We start from the raw sequence: 16788 nt of genomic DNA, 5'->3' as shown, positions 1-16788 counted from the left end.
AACTATCCTTAATTGTTCAGCCCATCAAATCCTCCATAGCTTGTAATGAAGAAGGATGTTGTGCCCACAATATATCTCCATATGTGACCTATTCCTTGGCCACAAATCTTTCATGTACCATGAGTTAGGATAAGGTTGCAATACAATTGGAGGAATAAAGATCATCTCCATTATCTCAAATATAGCCTCATGGTATCAGAATTTATTTGACCCTAAGGCTACTTGATACATGATGGGAAAAATATCCCGCAAATGTGTAGCTTCCTCATCACTAATTTCCTGATGAGCACAATGTGTCTGCTAGCGTTAGTGCAAGATAATCAACAACACTTTTCTTCAAACAAGTGTGGTTATCTTATTAATTCCTTTTATACATTGACTACTTAACCTTACACTAAAAGCTCCTTTGGAACCTAGTCTCTAATACACGTGTGAGGTGCCTCCTCCAAAAGACCTAGAGGAGTCCACTAAGTAGTCAATTGAAATTCATATCCACATATCCATGCACATCACCATCTCGTCTCACCATGGGAAACCTTGGACTTGGTTGAACATGGGAATCTCAATTCTACTTCACAGGGGAGATTGAATAGAATGGTCTCCTCTTCTTGCACTTTTCCACTTTGCTTTATGGGTGGCATTCGTGTGAATAGAGAGAAGAAAATATGCAAGTGACTCAGGGTGACATTTCTCTAACTATAGGCAAGGCATGCTTCCTAGATATGCATGATCATTGATGTGCATTGAGTAAGTGTGGGAGGAATGAACAAAAGCAATAGGGGATTAGGGGGGCGGAGCTTACTAACCAAGGCCACCGGATGTACCTAACTTGAGAACACCTACATGTAGTGCAGTGATCGTGTATGCATTTTTTAAGAAAATATTTTTTTCTTCTTCTTCTTATTTTTTTGGTTTTTGAATGATACAATAGTGCCATACAATGAGGCTTTTAGCCTTACAAGAGAGATCAGATAGATGGTGAAGATTTGGAAGGCTAAGAAGGATTGCACATTGAGAAAGAACTTTTTGATCCTTAAGCATTGATTTGATGTTGTGAAGAACCTGCTATTGATGAAAAGTTTAAATTTTGAGGGATAATTGAATATCTTAGAAGTTGTTGCACTTCATCTCGAAATAATAGAGAGCTTGAGATAGCAGTTGAGGTTTACTTGATGAAATAAGCTCTTTGATGTCTAATTTCTTTTTGCATTCCCTTGGAGTTCATTGAGAATCCTACACATCCATGCCTTCATTCTTTCTTGTGTCCATGAGATCTTCCAAAGCTTACTAACTTACTACTCCTTTGTTATTTCTACCTTAAGTATATCATTTGCCACCTCTTTGTCTACATTCACTTGATAAAAATTGATAGCATATACAATTGAGTTCAATGAGGATTTAAAACTTTTGAAAATTGTTGTTTATAATCACTTACCAATTCATGTTGTTAACATTCATCAACTTCTTGCTCCCACCGTGCATGAAAAATGTAACAATGCTTTCGAGCATTGCAGGGATACTAATAGTTTGGCGTGCATGAATTGCTTTTTTTTTTTGTATTTTTTCAAAAAATAAATATAGATTCTATTGTGTATAAAATTGCAATGTACAAGTGTTGTGGATTATGGTATAGGGTTACTCTATCAATATATGAGCCATTGATAGAAGTCAGGATTGTATTGGAGTGCATTGTATGTGTCTAGAAGTTATGGAAATTGTGCAAATAGGATTAGAAATGCTACAACTTCAAGTACCACATCTCCTTGATTTAATCTACTCGCAACATGGAGATATTCTATTGTTAGGATTTTGTTGAGAAAGGGAATGTCATGACTCCTTGTAAAATGGCAAGTACTCGGAGGGAAGTCGAAGCTATGTACATTGGATCAAGTTGGGATTTTCATATGGCTTATCTTTGCTCTTAAATGGTCATGAGTTTGGGGGCACAATGCATTATGAAATCTGGGAACCAAATGGTGTTTCTCAACTTCCTCATTGGGAATGAGTCTTAGAAGGTCATCTATGTGGTCACTATATTGCTTGCTGAGGTGTTCCCGCTCTTCCCATGATGGTGGCCATGCTCAGAATTCCTCAAATTTCTCAATATAAGTCCAACATAACCTTGGGTATACAGCAACATGATTTTATCACACTCAACTTCTTAAGATAGGTAGTCACTACTTGATTTTCATTTTGGGAAATTTCTCTTGTAACGTCATTTAATTCTCTCATAAGGTAAGTTTTAATTGAGCTAGAGGCTTTTCTCAGGTTGAGCTTAACTCGAGGATTACTGACTAGCTTGGGCTTGTTAGTTTTGTGTAAGTATCACTCTTTTTTGAGGCATTAAGTGTATGCTTCTTGGTAGAATTGGTGGGGTTATTGGGAAGTGTGACTATGGTGTTCCACATCTTGATGGGAAGTAGGAATTACCAAGTAGTCGGGTTTGGTATTCGTAATCGGGTTCGAACATCACCACCATAGGGCAAAGTGCAGTCATACAAAAAACTGACTCATGTGGACACTGACATCCTAATCTACAATCACTATCCAAGGTAAGAAGATAGGCATAGCCAAAATGATAGATATAAAGATGGTAAACAAAAATCCCAAGTGTTTTAATATCCATATCCAATACAATAGTCTCATCAAATATGTGAATGATAGTATCTGAGTATACAGAGACCAATACTAGAGAAGTAGCATAACTTCATAGACTCAAAGATAACAGAAATACAAAGGGGGAGGTAGTACTACCGCCAATGATTAAACCCAAGCTCTATGCCAGGGATAGCTATGTGATTATTATAGCACCCAAGATGCAAGTCAAAGACTATGAACTATCGAACCAAAAGCTGCAAACAAACGAACCCCTTACTTAGGTGAGCCTCTTCCTTTTATAGCTTGCTACTAGTTGCAATATTCTCTTTGGCCATGTGCCATGCCAATGGCCATAATTATCACTACAACTGTTTGCTCATCAATGGCCGCTAGCTATCTTGCTTTTAATGCTACTAACTACCCTTGTATCGTAAGCGGAGAACGAATATAATCCACTCTCACAACCCAAGACATGAAAGTAAAGGAGTGTCAGTATAAGTTAGTGGCTTGGTGCTAAGACTTCAGTAATTTGGTCTTTAGCTCTAATAATCTCTCATTCAGCTTCCAATGCCTCAAATAATAAGACAAACTAATAAGACACATAATTTCTCCAACTCAACAAAGTAGTCATTTATGAAAATAGCAAGGTCAACATACTCCTCATGCATCTATAGGGCCTACAAGTATGATTAACAAACAAAATTCTACCAAGTCTCAATGGTTTTTAAATGCCTTTTTTTTTAAATCACATTCTCATACATCAATCGTCTTTCAAGACCATGCATAGGTCTAAAGATAAGAATGGATTATTACTCCCATAGTTTAGCAATAGAATACTACCCTTTTTGGTATACATATGTGCTGAAAATAGCCCAACTGCTCATGCATCTGATATCAACTACCTCTTTAGCATGAAAACTCATTCAAATAATAATACTAACCTTTCTACTAAGCAAGCTATCATTGTAGACAAGTCTGACTCTGTTTTTCTATCTCTTAATGATTTTTTTTATGAGAGCATCTACTTTCTAAATAGTTATTCCCAACAAGAATGAAAGTTTTGCCAACTCTTGAGTTAATGTCATTTGCATTGCGTGACACTCATAATGAAAGTTCTCTTCTCCCCCCAAATTTGGTCTACAATCCTAGCATACACACATTAGACAATTGAATAACTTCCCCTCAAGACGTTGTCTTGAAACTTGACGTTAAGGAGCTTGATTATCGTACATAATATCAAAATGTGTTGCTATGTTTATAGAGAACAAGAAAACATTTTAAGTGTTGTCTTGAATAGAACAAATAGAAATACTAGGTTGTTTTTATGCAAGAATAGTTCATGGTTTTCCTAAAGCATAGAAGGGATATCTTGGGTTGAAGTAGAAGGCTATTGATAGCAGTAAATAGGGTCCCAAAAAGTAGAGATATATGCCACGAAGTTGAAGCATAAAATGGGTATTTCGGGCTTAACTACTAGAGGGCTTTGTCCATAGCCAAGAACAGGGTTCCAAAAACTAGAGATATATGCCATGGAGTTGGCTCATCTATTCATGCAAAATGAGTGTTCCAAAACTCGAATGATGAAGCTATTGCACATAGGAGAATATAGTTATGAGAGTTCTATAATATAGAAGAGATCATATAGAGATAGCTAAAGAAGCTAAAGCAAGAGTCCAAAGAGCTTCATAAACATATTTAGGGTTTGGATTGCAAAAACACTCACTATTATATGATCATATATACAAGAGTAGCTTCAAATGATTTAGGGGCACGAAAAACTCAATTGCTTGTCATTGTTTTGCTCTTGTATTCAAAATACTCTTGAGAATAAACACATCAACGATGCATGCATTCAAGCTCTTGAAAGAACAACAGTGTGCCCAATCGCCCACAGATGTTGAGTGTGAAGCATAACTTAGTTAGGTTTAGTTGTATTTTCTTAATGATTTTTGACACATGCATTATGAAATTGATAAGTGGATTTCATTTTTGCCTAGCATAAGATGCATTATGATGCACATTTTTCTTGCAAATCTTTCCCTTTTTTGATTTTAGGACATAGTATCTATAACACCTTCTCTCATGCATAAGCAAAGTTGTTCACATAAAAATATTCATTAATGATATTTCAAGTACATGTAAGCAAAGTTGTTCACATAAAAAATATTCACTAATATTTCAAGTACAAATTTTTCACATGCCTTTTGATGTGAGAAGGGGAACCTTGAGGGTGGGAATCACAATGAGGATGAAGGCCTTTGATCCTTGATGAGCAAGCTGCATAAGGAAAGAGGGAAGTTCAACCTGTTAAACAAAAGGTCAGGTGAATGGGGGCTTAACTCTTATTTATTATTCTCAAAAAAAAAAGCATGGCATGTGTGCTTTTAGTAAGGAAGGGGAGGATTTCCTTAAATAGCCACCCCCCTAATCATTGAGTTGCAGCACATAATCAATTTTTCTTCCCTCTTCACTGTGTCATCCACCATAGCTACAACCCAACTCACACGCAGGTCATCATGATTGTTGGAGTCCTTATGCCTCATTCCCCAATAGTGCACCCGCTTTGCTACTTGAACCTCATCCACTCCTGCAAGGAAGGAGGCTAACCTCCACATGGTGCTTCACACAACACCGTCGCCTAGTGTCCAGTAGCCCCACCTAAGCATTAGTAACCTATCACACCATCGTTTTCGTGCTACTCCAATATGTCCCACACCCTCTTGTGCCACCTTTGGCCACTTGGCCACCACCACAGTCGCCTCACCTATAGCTGATAGCAACCCAACCTCCACATGGTGCTCCCACCTCCCTTTTGCCTTATGCCCCATGTCCTCTTGTCCACCCTGGACCGCTTGGCCACCACCGCAATTATCTTTCCTATAGCCAATAGCATCCCAACCTCCACACGATGGTCCCACCTCCCTTTTGCCCTGACACCCCCTACAATCACTATGGCCCGCTTATGTGCAATTGTCCTTGCCATGACCATTGTCATCACCATTACCTCCCTCCTATCATCTATGTCACCACTGTAGCTCACTGTTGCCTCCTACAATCGCCACCATTATCATAATCATTGTCCTCCTCGGCCTCCGCCCTTGCACCATCAACAGCATCACCATTGTCTTCTCAACCATCATCATTCACCTACTGCCACCACCGTCATCACCCTCATCATCTTCTTCCATATCATCATCATCATTTTTACCCCATCTTATCTGTCATCATTATGTACTTTCCTCGTCTTCAAGTGGTGAAGGCGCTTTCAAATTCGGGGATTAACAAGTTTTTGGAGGGGGAGTTACACATCAATGGTGTGCGGTATTGGCGAGAGGCTACGTATGGTGATGCACTTTAACTACTACTAGCAAGAAGACTCAAAGTAATTGAGAGGGTAGCTATCGAAGCCTATGAACTTTACAAGGCTGATGATGGTCACACCAAAGCTATGCCAATCAGTGGTGAGCAAATCCTTCGCATCTCTTGGATGGTGGGATCTAAGAAACCAGAGCTTCAACAACATGCTTCATGAACGTTTGTAGTGGAAATTTGTAGTTAATGCATAAATGACTACTCTTACTTTCTATAACTTTCAATGGGTTCAAAACATTTGGGTGGATATGTGCATTAGTAGAAAGATACATTTTTTAGCAAAGGTTGGTCTTCTATTTTGGAGCTAAGAGGTTGAGAGAGATCTTGTTGTCCCCTGATCCCATAATATTTTCTATTTTGGATTATAACATCTCCTTTAATGTGCATATATTCATTCTACTCTAAGTGTATCCCATAAACCATAGGGATTTGTACGGACCTATCCGTCCACTTGCTAGGCAAACCATGCATATAATAGTTAGCACAAAGCTCAAGTTTCAAAATATCATAAGGGGCTTATTGGGCCCTCGTCGTCTTGCTGAGATTAATGCATATGTGAATCCATTTATTCTACCCTTAATAGGATATGTCTTCGTCCTAGACGTGTTTATCTTTATTTTGTATTGAGCTAGATCAACATCTTCCTATCATGGCTTTTTCAAGTTTTTTTTGGCACAAAGGGGAGAAGCTCTAGACTTTCTAGATGACTTAGAAATGGCCTTCCTAGTCACAAGTTGGGACGATGAAGCAACCAAAGTACGGACCTTCTCTTTAGTTCTAAAGGGTGATGCTCGAGTGTGGTATCAAGCTCTCCTAGAGGCTACAAGGGGTAACTAGGAGGATCTCAAGACCGCATTCATGCATGAGTACCAAAATACAAAGCCTCCTGAAGATATTTGGAGACAGCTCCTAGATCTTCACCAAACCTTACCGGGGGAGTACCAAGCATATTAAGGCATGTTTATAAAATTATGGGATAAATGGATAGCCTCCTTAACCGAGGGAGAGAGTACCTGATTGCCTTAATAAAGATTGTTTTCTGGCCGGACTCCACCCTCTACTAAGGGAGAAGGTCAAAGGAAAGTTTCCCACATCCTATGAAGAATTAGTCACTTATGCCATGGAGAAAGATAGAAAATTGAAGTATCAAGCCCAGTTGAAGGGGGGAGTTGAGCCCATGCAGGTTTTACTAACCATGCCAAGGCCTAGAGAAATAGCAGAGGCCCCACCCGAACTAGAGATGCCACAGCAAGAGCTCCTACAACGCATTACTAATCAACTTGAAAGCCTTTCGTTGAATTTGGTGCAAGGAGTACGGTCCCTCTCCCCTCACAAATGAAGGCAATCGAGATCCAAGGAGATAAGAAAGAGAGTATATTTGCTATAATTGTGGGGAGACTAGCCATGGTATGTACTTTTGCCCTCATCCCAGATGTTTGCTAGGAAATGGATTCCAACCAAGAAGGATAGGACAACAAGTGACACCACCTAGGGAGAGGCTTGTTCCACTGAATCTAGGGCCTCCACCATGGGTTCAAGTTCTCCAGCATCCTCGACCACTTGCAAAGGTGCCGCCCTTGCCTATCCAGCCGCTAGAGAATCGTGACATCAGGATGATCAATTTGGATGAGAGTGATGTCAAAGGGAAGGCCAAAGTAGTAGAGGTTGAAGCAATGCCGGTGAAGAAAGCCCGTAGAATTGAGAGGATGGAGCCTACACCACCAGAGGTTGAAAATATGGAAGAGGAGGCAAAGTCTTCAAAGGCTGCAAAGACACACGGTAGTAAAAAGAGGAGGGCTTGCTCATGCCGACACATTGAGCCAGATGTTTTTTCCTTGGGTAGAGGTACTACAGCTTATGATTTGCTTGCTGATGTGAGGGATCAAGGGCCAAAAATTTCATGGCCACAATTACTACATCTATCTCCAATAGTGTGACAACAATGGTCAAAGATGGTAAGCATTAGACCCATGAAGAATAGACACGTGAAACCAATCCAGGCTAGAAAGATGAAAGATATTGTACCTCTAGTGGAAGCCGAAATCAATGGGCAGAGAGTATCAAAGACATATGTGGATGGACATGCAGAGATTTGTGTCATGACGGAAAAGTTGACGCATCGTTTGGGATTAGAGATAAATGAAACTACTAAATTTGGGGCCAAAATGGCTAACAATGTAGTAGTAAATTGTTTGGGAGTTATAAAGAAAGTCAAGGTAAAGCTGTGTGGAGTGCAATTGGAGCTTGACATGTATGTGATGCCAGTGAAGGGGGACGGCTATCCACTCATTCTCGGGTGACCATGCCTAATGGGAATGAAAGTCAGACAAGATTGAGAGACAGGGGCTTTAGAGCTAAGGCCACAGAATGGGCTACAGAAAAAATGGAAGAGCATTATCTACAACATGAAGGAGGGCCGACATGAGGATCTTGTGTTAGAGACCACTGCTGATGTATGAGTTCCAGCGAGGGTTGGTCATGTACGATAGAGAGAGAGTCTTCTAATGAGGATGAAGAAACCTCTCTAGAAGTGATGGGGATTACATTAAAAGGGCCTTCTAGTAGTAAAATTCCGTAGCAGCTTCCAAAGGTCAAGAAGGAGGGGTTAGAAAAAATGTTGGCTAAGGATCTATCAGTTGAGGAGAAGGTAGCCTACATGGAAGTGGTGATAAAACACTCTACACTTTTTATTTCTAATTATGAATACATCACATGTGTGACAATAGTACAATATCACATTAATCTAAAAGAGGGAGCAAGGCCAGTGGTGTAGCGACTATGATGGTTGGGAGTAGTTCAACAAAAAGCTCTACTCACTAAGGTGCAACAACTTTTGATGGCAGGTTTCATCTATCCAATAGCGGACTCAGAGTGGATCTCACCTGTAGTGATAACACCCAAGAAGAATGACAAATGGAGGATTTGTGTGGACTACAAGCTGCTAAATGCTGCAACAAAGAGAGATCACTTTCCTCTTCCCTTTTAGGATGAAATACTCAACGAGGTGGCTGGGCATAAGAGATACACTGTTTGTGATGGGTATTTAGGTTATTTTCGTATTTGAATAGCTGAGAAGGATCAACAGAAGACCACCTTCATCACGCCTTAGGGGTGTTTTGCTTACAAAGTAATGCCATTTGGATTAACAAATGCCCCGACTACCTTCCAACGATTCATGAATTATGTCTTCCAACCATATTTTGGTAAGTCCATCAGGGTCTTTATTGATGATTTTTGTATTTATAGCTCTAAGGCTCTACATCTAGGAAAGGTGGATGAAGCTTTCAACTGCCTCGCACAAATGGGGGGGTAGTTAAACCATGAGAAGTGTTGCATGTCGTAAGTGAGAGGGGCATTGAAGTAGACCTAAACAAAGTTAAGGCCCTATTGGCAATGCCATCACTATCTTCTGTGAAGCAACTAACCTCTTTCATTCAAAAGGTGCGATATATGGAGTGGTTCATTCATCTCCTCTCCCAATTAGTATTTCCACTAGTGAAAGGTGCTTTCACGAGGTGAAGAAGCTCTCAACACCCTTCCCATAATTTTACAGCCTTACTGGGATCAAGAGTTTTTTGTCAACCCGAGTTTTGGGGAAGATGCTCTAGGGGCAGCACTAATATAAAATGGTGGAGGTGATGGTTTTGTCTCTAATGTTTGCTGTAAGAAATTTTCATCCTTATCTTCTCCCTAGGCCGTTCACAGTGATCATGACAGAAGAGCATTTTCCCTATGCCTTATAGCACATGGATGCTTCAGCCAGAATCGCTAAGTGGGTGATACAACTCCAAGAGTTTGACTACACCCTCAAGGCGGAGGACTCTACTCGGGCCTGCCTAGCTGATTTGTTGACCCATAGATGCCATCAAAAGAAGGAAAAAGAGAAGGGAAAGGTAAAAGAGGAGACACCTCCTCTTGAGGACCCGCCCACAGGTGGAGAATGCCCATGCCCTCTACTTTGATGGGGCCTACAAGAGTATTAAAGAGAGAGCGGCAATAGGAATAGTGGTGTTCGGTCCCAAAGGTGACAAACTTTATGAAGAAGATATCACCTTGGATGATGTCCATTCTAACAATGAGGCAGAATATCAAGCCTTGCTTTTAGGTTTGAGGTGGTGTCTCTCACATGGTGTCACTCGACTTAATGTTTTTGGGGATTCTATGCTAATTATTAAGCAAATGAAAGGAATCTGGGCTTGTAAAAATGATAACTTGGCAGTGAAAATGAGAGAAGCTAAAACTCTCATGAGAAAGCTACAGAAAGCCCAAATCTATTTTGTTCCAAGGCGCACAGATGGTGACGTAGATGCTCTAGTAGCTAAAAAATTGAAAGAGGTAATGGTGGGCATCATTGCAGTAAAGCTTCCCTTGTTTCAAGGTAAGTTTCAACTACAAGATGTACTTTATTTTCTTGTGTATGGTGAGGCACCTACACATATGAGTAAGAGTTAGAAAAGGTAGCTAGCTACTAAGGCCACTAAATACCGCTTGATAAATGATGTGTTGTATTGCAAAGGAAAGGATGCAATGCTTAGAAGGGTGCCAATAGCAAAGGAGATTATGGATGTGATTAAGAGCTTTCATGAGGGGGTTTGTGGTGGACATTTTGCTCAAGAAATAACCAGCAAAAAGATTCTCCAAGCTAGTTTTGTGTGGCCTAGTCTGCATCAAGATGTACAACATTGGTACCGCACTTATGATGATTGCCAAAAGGCCGGACCAAGGAAGCTAGTGCATGTGGAACAAAATTCCATAACTACATATGGCCCATTTGAGAAATGGGGGATTGATGCAATAGGGCCACTCCCACGAACTCAGTCTGGCAAGGAATACATCATAATGGGTGTGGACTACATGACGAGGTGGACAGAGGCTTCAGTAACTAGTAGGATCACAGCCCAAGAAGAGAAAAAAATTGTGTTTGAAAACATTTGTTGCACGTTTGGCACACCTTTGGAAATTTGGCACACCTTTGGAAATTATCTTTGATCAGGGTCCTGGTTTTAGGGCCAAATCTAGTAGGGGAGTTAATGGAAAGGCTAAAAATCAAGCGCAGGCATTCTACTCCCTACTACCCACAGTGTAATGGTTTGGTCGAAAAAGTGAATGGTTGATTTGTAAGATAATTACCAAGCAAGTACACATGCACCCCAAGCACTGGGATAAAAAATTGAGTGCAGCTCTTTGGGCCTATAGGACTTCATTCAAACCTCACTTGGCTATACTTCATTTCACCTTGTCTATGGCCAAGAGGCTTTTCTTCCTATAGAGGTGGAACGGGCCAGCTTACATGTTTTAGTAGCTGGTCGAGAGAAGAATCAAGATAAGAAGTTAGAGGAAAGGATCTTGGATCTAGAGAAGCTGGAGTTAGACAGAGAAGAAGCAATCTAACACTATTCCATGCAGGCTGAAGAGAGAACGAAGACATTTAATAAGAAGCTAGCTAGCAAACACATAAGGGAAGGATCACTTGTGCTACGCTATGATAACCGTTTTGATAACAAAAAGGATGCTAAACTTGTATTCAAGTGGGAAGGGCCATTCATGGTCATAAGGAGATATCCAAATGGTAGCTATAAGCTAGGTGACATCGATGGGAGAGTTCACAAGACAAGGGTAAATGGATGGCGACTCAAGTCTTATTTTCAAAGAGACAGGGACACTTTGGAGCAGTCATTTGATAAAGAGCTACCAATGAGGGGATGCAATCCTCCTTGCTCTATTGGACCATCATTAGTAAGCTAGAGGCATTAATGCCTCTAGCCTAAGGGGAGGGCTAATGATCCAGGTTTTTTACGAACCGGATTTCTACCACAAAATTTGGCCAAAACCCCTATCAAGAACCTTACCATATCACTTTGGGTTTACTCTTCAAGCACAGGGATGCTACATTGGCTCTCGATTATGATAACTCTAGCAAATGGGGGGAACAAGTTCTTAGGAGGGATGTCAATGTAAAGGGTAAAAGGGATGGTTATCTTAGTGAAGATGGAAATGGATTACACCTAAGAGTTGAGTGAGTGCATAGATTTTTCAAAGGACTAGCCTCCAACTACATGTGGATTCCACCTGCATCACTAATATTTGGAATCTATCACCATCATTAAAGGACACCTCACCCTAGTACACAAGTCAATATCCACATCATGGTGTTATTTGGATCTTACACAAAAGCTTACAAGCATGGACCCCTTCTATCACATGCTTATATGTATTTATATATATATATATAAGGAACTAAAGTCAAAGTAACTTTTGGAAGCCATTTTTTGTCATCTCAATAAATCCCAAAGAAAAGTGAATTTCAAGAAAATTCTCATGCTACCCGATTGATTTCGACTTGGTCTACAAAGTTGCAGAAGAAAATTTTTTCGGATTCTTCACCGATTTGAAGTTACAAAGGCGCAAACTCCTAGCTACATGCAATTTTCTTCTCTCTTTCACCACATCAACTTTCCATTGTATCCTTATTGTAAATATATTATAATAATGTGCTTTGGGCACCCACCTCTTGTAATCTAGCTCCCTTTCTCTATTTTTTCTACTACCACCCTTGGCTTCTTGCATGATGACCAAGGTGGAGACTTGTCCCATCCACTATTCTCCATATTTTCAAAGATACCATACATCATCTAGGATTATGTTAATCAAGAAGATTAGCTTAATATAATCCCTCATGGAGGCTATATAAGGAGCCCATGGAGATGTAAAAAAAGACAATGACAAGCACATGAGAGCACTCTAGAATACCCTCATGCTAGTCCATCTCTTTGATAAGCTATGAGTGAGTTCTTTTATTATGTAGCATAGTGGCAAGCTTCCTCTACCTCTTCTCCTCTTGTCTCCCTCTCTTCTCATCTACTCATTCCATGAATACATAATGGCAAACTTCCTCTACCTCTTCTCCTAATGGCAAGCTTCCTCTACCTCTTCTCCTCTTGTTTCCCTACCCTCTAATCTCTCTCTCTCTCATATTCTAATATGGTGTCTAGTACATATATTCTCTCTTGTGAAGTTGTGTCTTGGTTCTTTTGATTCTCTTTGAGAAAAAGGATATCCTAGCCTATCCTCCCTTTGGCAAGGTGGTGCCCTCTTTAGTTCTCTTAGTGAGGATTGGAAGTTGGATGGGTAAGAGGCAACCCATTTATCATTTCAGCCCTTAGAGGGTAATGTTGTTTTTCCTACCTACACTATGTGCATCCTCCTACATATGTGTGTAGCCATGTGACCATATGGCACTTTCCCTTCATGCACTCAGCCATCCAACCTATTAGGTGGAAGGATTGGCATGAGTGGCAAGGTTAATGGAAACTAAGTACACCTTGGTAACACCATATGACCCAAGCCACATGAGTTACATGCCAATTACACGATCATGAGTATACTTAGATTGTGTACCTCCTATGAGTTTGAATTGGTTGTCTATGTGTAGGTTTCACCATTCATTGATTTTGGTTGATTCATTAAGTAAGATTTTTAATTTGGGCACTCCATTATGGCTTACACCATATAGCATGTAGCATATAGACCAAGTGTTCATAAGAACAGCCTCATCTTTCTCTCCACAATAGCACGTCGTGTATCCACATCACTTCACACCACACACAAGTACATTCGCTTCACTATCTCTGTGCATAGTAATGCGTGCATCCAATACTACACTATCCATTCATAAAGTGCTTCTAACCCTTGTACTGCAATCACTACTACACCACGCCCCCATCTCCATAGAGATACATATTGTATCCTCCTAGATTGCATATTACTCTACCTGTATAGTTGTGTAAGAGAGGACACAGTCACAATGTGATATGCATCAAGGCACCTGATCTCTATCTCTACAACCCATGTCCAACCTAGTAGGATGGAAGGACAATGGGAAGAGAGGTAGCGGAAGGACAAATGGGCATCGACCACTATGTGTGCTCAAGTGTAGCTGACTGCACAGTTTTTGTACTCAAACACATACTATGTGTAGTCAATCGCACATAGGAAGCACCATCTCATCCAATTACACACAATGTATCCACACCCAATTAACCCCTTCACCTCTACATAGCCATATATAGAGCATCTGCTATAAGTATGCACCCAGTGAAGTGCATCTTCTAGTGTGCATTCATCACTATGCATCCATCCTTGCTACACTAAATTGTGTTTCCACCACACGATGAGAATCATCTAACACTTAGTCTACCTTAGGCAACATTATTGCACTCATTCACTCTATTCATCAACACATGTGCATCCACTCAAGGACTTTGTAGAGTAGACGATTGCATTCACTCCAATATATGTAGCCTCAAAACCATTGCGTACATCAACCCATCTAGACACATAGCTACCCAATGTGGGTAGTTGTGTGTATTTATAAAATTTTACCACATCCTAGCCTGTATAATATACTAATAGCGTCCATGATAGGCATTCACTACAACTTGGGCCTCTACACCCTTAGGAGACCCTATGATCTTGTAAATTACATATAAATTTCAACAATAGATGCACGCATGTCAAGCATAATAGGTACCTTGCACATCAAAATTCGATGTTAAAGAACTTTCATTGTTAAGCAAGTGGTGATCCAAGACAAGCCTCACTCACTACTCAATAGCGAGACATTTAGAAGTGCCAATAGGAAATTGACTTTATTGACAAACAACTCAAAACAAAAAATTTTAATGTTTCATAAACACTACACAACCCACACACGAATGCAAATGACCAACAATGCCTCTTGTAGCTCTAAAAAACATCAAAAATGGACACTAGGTAAAGCATACATAAACATTCAAACATGAAATCTTGAGTCCAAAAACAAATAATCACTTCATACCTCTTTAATATTTGATACACAATGTGTCATTTGAGCAGCATCCAAAACTCTCGCAAGGTTGATGAACTCTCACAAAAAACCATACTTGTATATGGAACCCTCCTTTCTCTCACATTAGAGAAGAGGTTGCATGTCTAATGAAGAGGCCCTTCATGCCTCTTGGCCCCCCCTTTTATAGATTGTTCATAAAGGTTATGGGTTGGGGTTTTAGCCTAAAGGCTTTTAGCCCTAAACGTTTGAAATATTTAGAAGATTCGAAACCTTTAAGCTTTTCATCGTTTTTTAAAGCTAAAAACTTCTTTTCAAGCCTCAAGGTTTTAGCTTTTTAATAAAGCTTTCCTCCATTCATGTTTCTTCTGCCACCTTCCATTTTTGAGGATGCCGCCATCCTTTTGCTTTCATTTGTGATGCTTTTGAACAAGCCACCGCCCTTTTTCGTTCCTCATCGGAACCACCACATGACCACCACACCTGATTGAAACATGCAGTCCACCTCTAGTAGCTCATTTCAAAAATTTCATATCATCAATGCGTACTTGAATTGTTATGATGTCTTCCTTCATATAATCACCAAGCACACATGCATCCAAAATCAATATCCCTTGCTTCTTGTTTGCGAACTCCCATTTTCTTTAAGTTTAGATCTACATATGCAAATCCAGTAGCCCATAGACGTTGTGAAATTATCTTGCATAAAGTAATATTCCTCAGTAACCTCAAAGAATTGCCAAACTTGTACTTTGCAATTCATGTTGCTTGAGGCATAATGCTCATGTTGTCCTTTACAGCTTGTACCATTCAGAGACTTCTTGAATAAGGTGTTGCTTTTTGTAAACATTCACTTATGCAGCTATTGTCATCATTAATGTCTACTCCATGGAAAAAAATTGGATGTGTGATGCCTCTGTTGTCCAAGTCACCGTCTTGCTAACCAAGCAAGCTAGCCTTGTCTACCGTCTAATGCTCTAGCTTCCTCTCTTCAAGTCAAATACTAACAGCCATGCACATATTAAAAACTCTATCATTATATAACAAACACCTCTTGATTCAGCAACTCAGTGCTATATTTCTCCTTCATCTCTAATGCTGCAAACATGACCCGTTCCCATATCCTTTTCCAACAATGCTAGCAATTTGTGCTCTTTGAGTAGTAAACAAGATCAAATGATACCAATAACCTTTGATATTATCACAAAATGATAATGTCCATCATATTCTTCTTTTGCTTCTCAATTTCCTTTGTCCCAATCATCCCTTAAGCAAAATATTGAATTTCCCATCCAACCATCTAATATGCCATCACTAATTTCAAATAAGCATGCCAAATTATAATGATTGCATTGAGTTTTCACTCAAATCTAAAAAATTTAAGTGTATCTCGATTTTCAATGCATGAAAGAAAGTCTCTTAGTTTTTTGCCATTTTTTGAATTTTTTGTACTCGAGAACTTGATTGTCTTGGTTGAGATTGATGTTTTTTCTTATAGATTGGAGCTAGATTTTGTGAGTAGCTATTAGACATCTTGAGTCAAGTGTGCTTTCTTGCCAATATTCTTGCACATCACTAGGATTATGGATTCACAAGCACTTCATGTTACACTTGTTGGATACACTGTACTCAAGGGTCATCTCTTGATTTTCTTCAATTATGTCTATGACATGGGTTGGATTAATGCACTTATTGCAGCATCATGAGCACTAGTACAACATGATGTCCACTGCAACTATATGTAGTAAAATTTAGATGTATGTGCACTTGATACACCAACCTTTATTGTGTTTGCATTGTTCCTTGCATGCACTAAAAATCAGAATATTTATCACTCAATTAGGAACCTCGGGTTGAAAGGAAAAGGTGGTCGGGTGAGTTTGAGGGTTGTGAAGCACTCCTCGAGTTGTGAGATTGTCTCGCTACCTTGGTCAACATCTTGAGGACCATTATTTTCTCAAGAGTTTGTGAGATGGCCTTTCTACCTTGGTCAT

The sequence above is a fragment of the Lygodium microphyllum genome, chromosome 30 (genome assembly GCF_053477565.2).
Source record: "Lygodium microphyllum isolate KBCC chromosome 30, Lygodium_microphyllum_v1.1.10, whole genome shotgun sequence".
Taxonomy (NCBI): Eukaryota; Viridiplantae; Streptophyta; class Polypodiopsida; order Schizaeales; family Lygodiaceae; genus Lygodium; species Lygodium microphyllum.
Note: the sequence above shows the minus strand (reverse complement) of the source record.